This window comes from Camelus ferus, chromosome 4 (assembly GCF_009834535.1).
Source record: "Camelus ferus isolate YT-003-E chromosome 4, BCGSAC_Cfer_1.0, whole genome shotgun sequence".
NCBI classification, from domain to species: Eukaryota; Metazoa; Chordata; class Mammalia; order Artiodactyla; family Camelidae; genus Camelus; species Camelus ferus.
The window spans coordinates 10,854,443-10,863,796 of NC_045699.1; the positions used below are offsets into that span (position 1 = coordinate 10,854,443).

Below are 9,354 nucleotides of genomic sequence, written 5' to 3' on the forward strand. Positions count from 1 at the left end.
TACTTTATTACTTACTTTAGACCTCTCAGCCTTGAATAGGACAGACCTCCGTGCCATATATTGCTTGATCCAATTCCAATTGATCCAATTGGAATAGCCTTTTTAAATTCCCTACAGAATTGTGGAGGGTGGGTTGCAGCAGGGCCATACTGGGAGAATGGGTACCAGTTGAGATGCCATTACAGTAGTAGAGAACTGGCTATATAATTTATAAGACTTAGTGCAAAGTGAAAACATAGGGTCCCTTGTTCAAAAGTTATTGAGAATTTCAAGACAGTGATAGCAGAGCATTCTCAAGCATTGGGCCCTTCTAAGCATGAGACCCTGGGTGACTGCACATCATATGAGCATGAAGCTGGCCCTGTAGTACAAGTAGTAGGTAAAGAGGACCAATAGTAAAGCAGTGGAAGTGGGATTGGAGAAGATAAGTGGTAATACAATGTATTAAAGAGGTAAACCTACAGTAATGGATTGATGATTACTTGTGGTAGGTGAGTGGGCAGATAAAATATGGAATGTAAAGTTTCTAATGGAGTAATGCTGTTCACTGACACAGGAAATCAGAGGACCAGATTAGCTTTGAGGGGAAAATGATGAGTTCAGTTTTAAACATATTAATGTTCAAGTGTGGATATTCAGGAAGCATTTGGATATACAAGTATCCATAGAAAAAGAGCAAGAGGATACAATCAGAACTGATAGTACTTACTTATCTTTGAGGTCGAGGACCAGGATGGAGGGTGACCATTGGTTGGGGACTTTAACCTTTTAAAGAAAGTATTCATGTATTTTGTGTATAATTGAGAAATAATTTTTTTAATGAAAATTAAGTCACAAAACTATTTCGTTTGTAAGAGAAATTGATTCAATCTGAAAGTAAAAGTTTGCAAAAGTTTATAGTTAAAAGAAAGGCATTCATTATAGAAATAGGTTTTCAGCCACCTATTTTCTGTTGCCAGTAACTCGATACGCATGACTCAAAATAGGCTCTTAGTTTACTCTTCTTTAATTTTTCTGTTTAGCACTCACAACCTATTGGTTGCTCTACAGGTTGTATAATTTTTAAAACGTAAATTAAATTTTACTTTTATGTTGTATCTTTGTGTGATCTTAGGAAAATTACCAAGCTTCTCTTAGTTTCCTTATTGATAAAATGGAGGTGAAACTAACTTTACTGGGGATGTAAGAATTAAATAGGACTATAATTGAAAGTTCTTTGTAAGCTCTAAATTTTGTAAATTCATACCCTTTACCTCTGCACCCAAGGCCCTTCTTAGTGAGCCTCCCATCTCCTTCCCAGTTTCATCTCCAATAGCCTACCTTCTCAAACTCGTTTTCTCACCCCCTCCTGAACCTGCCTTGTACTTCCTGCTTTCTTAACTTTGCTCTGATTCATTTATTTAATCAACAAGTATTGAGCACCTCACCTCCCTCAAGGCTTCGTTTAAATGTCATTCTCTCAATGAGGCCTACAGTGCCTCCTCTATTCAAAATCCCAATCTTCTCTTCCTATTCAGCATTCCCAATCCCCTTTAACTTGCTTGATTTTTTCCTTTTTCCTTCACATTCATGATATAACAAATTACTGACCTATTGTCTTTTCTCCCTATACCCCCTTTTCAATAGAACTAAAATTTCACTTGGGTAGAGATCTTTGTCTGTTTTGTTTTATGATGTATCCCAGGCATCTAGAACACTGGTACAGAATAGGTAATCAATAAATGTTTATTAACCTTTAATGAAAAAGAGTATGAAAACGAATATATGTATATATAGATATATGCATGACTGGGATGTTATGCTGTACACCAGAAATTGACACATTGTAACTGACTATACATCAATAAAAAATGAAAAAATATTTATTGAATGAGTGAATGAATATGCATTGTGCCAGACTTTAAGCCAGGAACTAGGTAGATAGTAATGAAAAAGCAGAGATGGTTCCTGCCATCCTGGAACATTGTGCCTAGCACACTAGTGGTTTTTCTTCCTGCCTGGGCTGCCCTTCTCCAGGAAATGTCAGAGTGACCAATTGCTGAGTTCAGAGTAGCTTTTCCTTTCAGAAGTCAGCAATTTTCAGATAATTTTACTTTTAAGTTTTATTTTTAAAAAATTCTAATAAAAAAGAAGGTGAAATATTAATGCATACTCTATAGTCATTCTAAGTTAGAAGTCAATAATTTCCCCTAATGCAAGGGAGAATAGTATCCCCTTTAATGCGCCAGGCCTTATAGATAGCTGAAAAATGTCATGGAATATAGCTGGTTCCTTCCTTCTTTCCTCCCTCCCTCCCTTCCTTCCTCTTTCTTTCACCTGAAGAGATATGGTTGCAATTTTTCACACTATTGAAGAATGACAAGATGTGCAGTAAACATGTTTATTGCTGTATTTTTGTAAATTATGAAATGCTTGAGATCTTGAGCTATTTCTTGAGGTCCTCTATATGCAGTTGGTCAATATGAGTATTTATATTGCTAGAACTCTTTTTTAAGAAAAAAGAATTAAAGAGCTCAAATTGAGTGTATTTAAAAATAACCTGCTGATCCAGCACACTTAAAACAATGTGTCAGCAAGTATTCTTTCTCTCACCTGTTCTCATACAGAGAACCACACAATGCCGGGAAAGTACAAGGCTGGGGGTCTACTTGCAAGATATAGTGAAGAATTAAGGAAGAATAGTGCTGCACAGGTATGCAACAGCTAAATGATTTTTTATATCCCTTCCAAATGGAAACTCCTGATGTAGATAATTTAAACTAAATCCTGTTTGTCCTCATTTATTTGAACAATCCAGTTGCTAACATTTTGTGTATACACATCTTCTAGATAGTTACTTTAATTCTTCTCCTTATTTTGCTATCAAGTATCTTCTAACTTAAGTTTGTTATTCCATCTGAATTTCCTTCTCTGCACATAAATTCTGATGTAGATATGAATTATTTTGCCCCATGATCCATTTATCAGGAAAAAAAATGGATGAAAGGAAACTCTTGTGGAAGTAGTCTCAATCTGTTTTTAAGTAATTTCTATTTATAGTGTCCCATAAACCCATGATATATGTAAAAATTTACTCTGCAAGTTTTTTCTATATCTTCTTGCACTTGTTAACGACTTGATTTTGTTTCACAATTGTTGCATTGTGAATAAACTCTACAACGTCCTCAAAAAAACAACAAAACAAAAGAAAAATTCAACTCAAGCAATGACCCCCATGCGAGGTCTACTCTAATGCTCTTAGCTGACTTATAAGTTCCTCCTGTGTGCCAACATCACTCTGTGGATACACCTCTATCATAGCATTTATGTAAATGTGTATAATGTATTATAAACCTTGATGCCAATGTCTTCTTTTAGAAAGGGTTCACAGCCATTTCTAAGGGTACAAGAAAAACCTACAAGACAAAAAATCACACACACACACACACACACACAAGATGCCATTAACTAAAAATGCAGAGAATGAATAAATAAATACATGGTTAGGTTAGAGACAAAATAAAGCCAGGGATAAAACTAAAAATGCAGATAGGACTGACCTTCACATTTGCTTCAGCTGGGCCATGAATTTGTCTCTAAGCTGACAGCCTCATTGGCCCCACAATTCAGTGGTGTCCATAGATAAAAAACAAACCCGTTACGCTGGAGGAGTAATACTATTCCTGGAATTGAGATGAGATTGGACTGCCTCCAAGGGATGCTCATGAAGAGAACATTGTGTTATATGAGGAGCAGTGTCCTTGACAGCATCCCTGACAGGGTGGCCTGTTCACAAGGATGCCTCTTACAGTGTGATGGCAGCACACCAAAAAGCGACTCAGTGGGTTAAAGCAGTGTTTCTGAGATGGAGCACCCTCAGTGATCACAGCTTCACATTTATCTCCCACACCTAGTACAATTACTGGCATATAGCAGGTGCCAAAAAGTATTCAAGTGACTGTCAAATGGGGAAGACTGAAGACTCCCTCTCAAAGGCCCCAGCCCTAATTACCAGGACCTGCTCCCCAACTCTGAACCTCTTTTTTAGCTGTCAAGCAATACAGTTATGAAATATTTCTTCTATTGTTGAAGTAAATTGCCATTTCAGCATTTTGATATTTAAACTTATGTCTTCTCCAAATATGGGAGTGAGGCTGGGGCGTTTGTATGTGAGTGTACACACTTGCTGGTGGTAGTCAAGAAGATACCATACTCATCAAACTGGGAGGTCAGTACAAGCAGTACTGTTGGCTTACATCTAGACTCCCACATCCAGGCTGTTCTACACAGCAGAGGCAGGGCTGGTGATGGTGCCACAGCAGGCCTTGGTCATTGATCTCTCTGCTGAGCATCAGGAAGCCTCAGTAACAAGTCACAGTAGCACTGGCATTAAAAGAGACTCAGCGTTGAGCTAGCAGCTACTGATTCAGGGCTCCTTAGTCCTGTAAGGTGACTGGGGTTGAGCAGACCTCACAGTTTGGGGTACAGTCATTTTAGCTGGCAGAGTTAGAGTCTTGGGGTAGGCCTGGTATAAGGGTCTTGGGGTAGGCCTGGTATAAGGGTCTTTCTTCCTGGTGTGTGTCACCACCTCTCATTCCTGACTGTCATCTTCTTATTGTCACTGATGTTGGAAAGCTGTTTTAGAGCACGAAGTTGGTCCCCATGTGCAGCTTTTTACCTGCATAGTCACAATGCTGTCTTCATCATGATAAAGATGTTCATCTTCTGGTGTGTAACCTTACCCTGTTCCTGCTTCAACAGCAATGGCACTGCCAGAGCTAAGACAGGAAACTGGGAGAGGCAGTGTAGTGGCTAGGAATATGAATTCTAGAAACTGACTCCCTGGGTTTGAATCCTGGCCCTGCAACAAGCAAGTTACTTATTCTTTCTGTGCGTCAGTTTCCTCACCTGTAAAAGGGGGAAATAGTTGTAGCTAGCTCGTATGTTATTGTGAGGACTAAATGAATTAATACATGTAAAGGGCTTAAAACAGTATCTATATGTAGTAAATATTATATAGTGATGTTTGCTAATAATAACAATATAAGAAGAATTACTATCCTATTCAAACAGGAGAACTAATATAGCTAGTAAATCAATATGATAGCGATTTACTAAAATATTTATTAAGTGCTAAGTATGTGCTAGAGTCTTTTCTAGGTCATTGAAACAATGTTGACCATGATAGACACAATCCCTTCCTTCATGGAGCTTACAGATAAAAGGGGGCACAGATATTAAACTAACAATTACCCCAGTGTATACGGCAGTCCTCTTTTTAGGGAAGTTGAACCTTGACCCAGGGTTCAGACATTTCAGTCTAAAGGATTCCAACATACAGAAGGAACAGCACCTCTTTTTTTTTTTTAAGAGAACATTCTAGTTATCTGATGCTGTGTGACAAAATGCCCCCCAAATTGGTGGCTTAAAATAGCAACAATCATTTACTTTTTTATCATTTACCAACTAAGGATGGAGCAGTCTCAGTAGTCACCACAGAGAACTAATATATCCCTGATAAACACTGCTCTAATTGCAGAATTTTGTTTTGTTCACTGTGGCAGAGCCCTGGCACCTAAAACAATGCCTGACGTGTGGAAAGTACTCAAAAATACTTGTTGAATGAATGAATAGATGTACTAACCGACAGAAAGCTAGAGAGTTTCTGATTTCATCTGGCTAGAGGTCAAGGCCCTGGAGAATGTGGGATGCAGGTGTCCATGTGGGCTCCTACAGCCATGTCCCTCCTACTTGATCAGTGGGAAGAGCTGATCTTGACAATGCCTAGAGCCCAGGCCCTCCTGTTCTGGAGTTACTGTTAATGATCTGTAATTGTGAGGTTGAGGGCATGGATAGTGCAGGATTCATATGGTTTGGGAGTGGCACCAACGGCAGCCCCATCAATCTTTAAGTTAGCTACATTAGTTTTCTAGTTTCCAATCAGAGAACCTTGATTGAGTGAGTTCAAAAAATTGGAAAAAAAAAAAAAGCCGCTATGTTTGTGTATGTGGATAGGCAAGGAAAAAGTGGTAGATAGGATTAGAGAGATAGTTGAGACCTTGCTTAAAAGCAAGACTAAACACTGACTTCAGTCAGGATTTGTGTCTTGAAATACTTTCTCTAGCTGCATGTAAATAGAGTAGAGGGAGGTGGAGTGAATTAGGGAGAAAATAAAGAAGAACATTCCAGAGGAAATAACATGAACATCAAGGAATGCAATAGAGTATTGCAATTGGGCCAGGGCTTAGCAGGGATAGCTCACCTATCTCTCTAGAGTACCGGGGAGGAGGGGGTGGGAGGGTAAGAAGTTCAGTATTGCTGGTACAAGGCTGGCAATGAGGAGATGGTAGAAGACAAGGCAGGATAAGTTAGTGACTTTCTTCTTAGTATGCTTATAAGAAATTTCAGAGGAGACCACCACAGCATCTTGAGATTTACACAAATAAGAATTGCTGAATTGAATAAAAGTTCTAATAGGAACCATCAGTGGTATGAATGTCAGTACTTGAGATTACAGTGGCAATCCCCTAAACTCTTGAAAGGTAAAATTCTTGAGAGAGTTAAGCTATGAAATCAACACATAGTGGGAGAGGCTAACCAGTACTGAAAGTAGGAGATGAAAACAGTAAAGTGTAAATTATAGGTGGGAGATTTCAAATTGTAGGGTATAGTTTATGGATACATTAGCAGGTTTAGGTTTACACTGTGATGTACAGAACTTCTCTATTGGTGTGCTAATTATGTGTGACTAAGAATTTTAAAAGATTATCATTAAAAACCTAATCATAACTGATACAGCTATTTCACCATGAAACCTAATATCAAAAAGGTAATAGTCCTTGCCTCAGCAGCACTAAAATTGAAACAATACAGAGAGGATTTGCATCCTCTAGAAGATAGGCCCTTGCACAAGGATGACATGCAAATTCTTGATGTGTTACATATTTTTTTAAAGAAAAGTAATATGCACAGAAACATAGTCAAGTTTCTCACGAAAAATTTTAAAATATTTTACTTGATATTTAGCCAAAACCAATATTATTTTCTCAAAAAGTCTATTTTAAATTTATATCATGTATAATTACAAAGAAAATGCGATTTTTCACCAAGTTCCTCATTGACCTTAAGATGAACCCAGTACGCTCTGCATATATAATTTTATCTTTGTGCCATAACATCAAAAAGTTGGGAAGCAGTGGGAGTTTATTAACTAATCTAAAAAGAAATAAAATATCACTAGAAAATATTCAGGAGTGTGTAGGTTGGGTTCCCCCAGAAGCAGACACTGAGGCAAGGATTTGAGTGTAGTTAGTTTGTTGAGGAGGTTATCCCAGGAAGCAGCAGTAGGGGAATAGAGAAGTGAGACAGGGATGGGAAGGAAGCAGTACAGGTGGATTAACCTGCAGGTTACCACTGCAGACAACTGGTGCAGGAGAGCCTCGAGGAGACAGTGTTTTAAAGTTGTTTCTCCCCAGGGCTGTGGAAACAAGTTTACCCATCCACTTTACATCATTTTCACTGCTGCTCCCAGGGGTGTAAATCCCCTCCCTTCTGGCCCTGTGTGCAGTCAGAGAAGGCTGCCGAGGCCAGAGGAAGCCTGCAGGCAGAGTTGCAAGTGCTTGCAGTGAGAAGTTTTTGGATATGTAAAAGATGCAACTACATTTACAGCTCACTAGGTTTTGGTCCTATCCCCACTAAGTGACTTCTATTATTTGCCATCTGACCTAAGTTGGCCTACAGAGAAGAAAGTCTTGTCCATCTGATGCTGCCTCCAAAATACCTCTCAAATCAGTCCACCCCTGTTTTCTTGTCCAGGCTGCCAACATCTTTTGTGTTACATCAGTAAACTCCTGACTGCTCTTAGCCTTTCTTTTCTCATCTTCCCCTCCAATCCATTCTTCCTCACAACATCCACAGTGATCTTCATAAAATGAAAATCAAATAAAGTCATTCTCCAGCTAACTTTACGGTTTTCTCATTGAGTATAGGATGAGCCCACATACAGTTCCTAAATGGTTTACTATCTGATCCTTGCTCACTATTTTCCTTTTACTATCTATCCCTCAACTCCCCTGGGCTTCTGTCATGCCTGAAAGAATATGCTAAAGGCTTTACTGTAGGGCTTTTGTACATACTCTTTCCTCAGTCTACATCATAGACCTAGAATATTCTTCCACCAACTCTTCACTTGAGTTGGTTTCATTTTAATCTTTCTGGAGTCAGTACAATTGTCCTTTCCTCACACAGGTTTTTCCTGACACCCCTCCCACCTTACCCTCCCTTCTGCCAAAGAAACCAAACCAAAAAAAAAAAAAAAAAAAAAAAGAAAAACAAAAAACCAAATAAAATTTCCTAGTTATATTTTCTCCTAGAACTCTATACTTTTAAGAAAATCTCTGAAGCAGACCACTGCAGCCTCTGCAGCCTCCCCAGGTCGGTCCTCTGGCTCCAACTTCCTTTCCCTTAGACCAGGAGTCTCAAACTCTCAAAGAAAGCAGGGCCTTCAAGGCACCAGACAGGTTATATAAATGAGTGGGTGGAGGCAATGGCAGCTGGAGAGCACATGGCAGCCACTCATAATTCCCGTTATTTGTTGCCAGAATTTGCTGGATTTCTTGATTTTTTTTTTTCAAGAGACCATGAATCCTTATTTTCATGCAAGATCTTCTAATTTCTAACTGCTGGAATTCAAAAAAATTAACCCCACTTAAGCAAAATAGGCAAAACAATCTTGCAAAAGCACAAAGTTGGAGGTCTCACACCTCCTGATTTCAAAAGTTGTTACAAAGCAACAGTAATCAAAACAGGGTACTGACATAAACACAGACGTAGACCAATGGAACAGAATAGAAAGCCCCCAAATAAACCCTTGCATATGTGGTCAAATGATTTTCAATAAGTATCCCAAGACCATTCAATGGAGAAAAGACAGTGTTTTCAAGAAATGGTGTTGGGAAAACTGGATATCCACATGCAGAAGGATGATGCTGGATGCTAATTTTACACCATATAAAAAATGAACTCAAAATGAATCAAAGACCTAAATGTAAGACCTAAAACTATAAAATGTAGGGGGAAGGCTTCCAATGATTTATTGGATATGATACCAAAAGCACAAGGCAGCAAGAGTAAAAATAGGTAAATTGGACTACATCAAAATTAAAAACATCTGTGCAGGGCACAATTGACAGAGTAAAAAGGCAGCCTGTGAAATGGGAAAAATATTTGCAAATCATATTTATCTGATAAGAGGTTAATATCTGTAAGATAAAAAGAATTTCTGTAGTGCAACAACAACAAAATAACCTGATTAAAAAATAGGCAAGTTATTTGAATAGGTACTTCTCTAAAGAAGATATACAAGTGGCCAAAAAA

At 38.5% G+C, this 9,354-nt stretch overlaps 1 pseudogene; it reads left to right on the forward strand.

Moving 5' to 3' along the window:
• Nucleotides 1–6,811: 6,811 nt before the first annotated feature.
• LOC116663440 lies at nt 6,812–6,928 on the forward strand (annotated as a pseudogene).
• Nucleotides 6,929–9,354: the final 2,426 nt, after the last annotated feature.